The sequence below is a fragment of the Eptatretus burgeri genome, chromosome 3 (assembly GCF_056783735.1).
Source record: "Eptatretus burgeri isolate ZD-2024b chromosome 3, Ebu_testis_v1, whole genome shotgun sequence".
NCBI lineage: Eukaryota > Metazoa > Chordata > Myxini > Myxiniformes > Myxinidae > Eptatretus > Eptatretus burgeri.
The window spans coordinates 8,449,526-8,452,108 of NC_140963.1; the positions used below are offsets into that span (position 1 = coordinate 8,449,526).

At 36.4% G+C, this 2,583-nt stretch overlaps 1 protein-coding gene across 1 annotated transcript in view; it reads right to left on the minus strand.

Moving 5' to 3' along the window:
- The window catches only part of LOC147029369 (polyunsaturated fatty acid 5-lipoxygenase-like), a 133,933-nt gene extending 131,988 nt beyond the window's left edge, over positions 1-1,945 (minus strand). The window contains exon 1 of the mRNA XM_085872371.1: positions 1,792-1,945. The gene's annotated coding sequence lies outside the window, so the exon portion shown is untranslated. The remainder of the gene's footprint in view (positions 1-1,791) is intronic.
- Positions 1,946-2,583: the final 638 nt, after the last annotated feature.

A 2,583-nucleotide genomic window follows, 5' to 3' on the forward strand; every position in this document is an offset into this window, starting at 1 on the left:
GGGTAATTATGATGGGTTCTAAAGGGTAATTATAATGGGTTCTAAAGGGTGATTATAATGGGTTCAAAAAGGTCATTCTGATGGGTTATAAAGGGAAATTCTAATGGGTTCTAAAGGGTAATTATAATGGGTTCTAAAGGGTAATTATAGTGGGTTCTAAAGAGTAATTATAATGGGTTCTAAAGGGTGATTATAAAGGGTAATTCTGATGGGTTATAAAGGGAAATTCTAATGGGTTCTAAATGGTAATTATGATGGGTTCTAAAGGGTAATTAGAGTCAGTTCTAAAGGGTGATTATAATGGATTATGAAGGGTAATTCTAATGGGTTCTAAAGGGCAATAATAATGGGTTCTAAAGGGTGATTATAATGGGTTCTGAAGGGTGATTATAAAGGGTAATTCTGATGGGTTATAAAGGGAAATTCTAATGGGTTCTAAAGGGTAATTCTAATGGGTTCTAAATGGTAATTCTAATGGGTTCTACAGGGCAATTGTAATGAGTCCTCGAGGGTAATTATAGTGGATTCTAAAGGGTAATTATAATTGGTTCTAAAGGGTAATTCTAATGGGTTCTAAAGGTTAATTATAATGGGTTCTAAAGAGTAGTTATAATGAGTTCTTGAGGGTAATTCTAATGGGTTCTAAAGGGTTTGAGAGAGTAAATCTCATTGGTTTTAAAGCATAATTCTTATGGTTTCCAATGGTAATCAAGGGTTATAAAGGGTTTTAACGGGTAATTTTAAAGGGGTCTAAAGGTTAATTCTATTAGGTTCGAAAGGGTAAAGTATATTGGGTTTCGTTTGTTTCTCGGCTTTGCCCATTCCAGATTAAAATGCCAAAATGAAACGCTTCCTTCGGACATGGATGCAATTTATTATTATCATTATTATTTACTCTGTGACCGTTTGGAAGTCAGAGAAAATTAAAAATCATTCCAAACATGAAACTTAGTCTTGTTAATGACATCCTGAAGGGCATGAACAACAGGTTTGAATAACTAATATAATGTGTTAAATAAGGTGGTGTAAAAGACGCTGCATCAGCGGTGATAAACTTCCAAAAAGTATTTTTCACAACCTCTGAAATCTTTAATTTATTCCAATTGAGTTATATACTTGAACACAAATCACCTTATCGGTACTTTAACAAAATATTACAGTATTTCACATCATCTCGACCAATCAAATTTGCCGCCCTCAGACCCCGCCAATGTACGTTTTTCTCAAAACTGCATGGGGTGAGGTGTTCTATGAACTCTCCAGTTTATTTATATTTTCGTTTTACTCTGTTATTTTCTGTGATTTCTTAGTTTCCACGTTTGTTGTATCTTTGTATTGAACCAGTTTGTTTGTTCACTTTGATTCATAATAATAGATATCTCTCATCAGTTCTGTTCCTGTTTGTTCTTCCAACACTCCAAATTGGTTTAAGGCATGTTTGCAGATATGAGAACATGAATGAACATTTTTAAAAATAAATAAAAAAAACCTTCCTCTGTAATATTCCTCATGAAATGCTATCAGGATACTCACGAGGTTCCTCTTTCAAGCTCTTGACCTGTGTTCTGGAGTTTACTGAATTGTAACCTTTTCATCAAATGTTACCATTTCACAAATGTAGGTATATATACTGTTCATACAAACAACACCGTTGTCTTACTTACGACTGCGTGCTTATGCCTACATATTACACCTGTCCCATTCACATTTATCGCACAATTAAACTTTCCTTTGTTCCAGGCTCTTTTACTTTTGGTAACACAGGATTGAAAAATCACGATGAATAGTCACCTGTTTCCTTTGAGCTGTTTGATGGCGTCCTCGTCTGCTGTGTCTCCAAGTAGAGGTCCTTGAATGGCAGTTCCAGGTGTATTTATACACAGGTAATGTTGGGATTTGCATCATGTCACTTCAGTGTCGTCAGCATTTCCTGATTCAATGGGCTTGAAAATGTTAATCTGCCATGCCAAACTGCTCCAGGTTGAGTCGAATATATGGTTACCCTGCAGAGAGAACAATTAAAACTTAATAACAAACAGGCTCGGTGTGGAATGTTCTTGAGCCAGCTATGCAGGTAACCTTGTTTGTATATTTGGTCTCTTTTGTGCAAATGTCTTCAGACTAAACGCTGATCCCCAATGAGGACACTCAAATAGGAAAGTAATGCTTTTGAACACCTTTCTCAAATTATGATATTCACCTTCGATGCAATGTTTTAAAACGACGTTAAAACTACTTTTAAAAACGACATGCATGTTGGTGCAAACCTGTGCTGTTGGCATCCATGTAATTGTTCAAAAAGGTTGGCTGTAGTTTGGCTTTTCCTGTCCCTGTTCCCATATTCACCCCTGGCTCATGATGCAGGAAACCCAGGTTCAAATTCCATGCACTATTAAGTGTATGCCTGGTGGTGGTTTAATGGTTAAGGTGGTTGGCTTTGGATCTTAAGCTCCTGAGTTCAGATCCTCACCATGACAAAATAACACCAAATGGGTCAAGTCAGCCTGTCATCCTTTTGATTTCAACAAAATGAGTACCAGATTGTTGTGGCTAAGAGATCACCAACAGTTCATCTGGGGATAT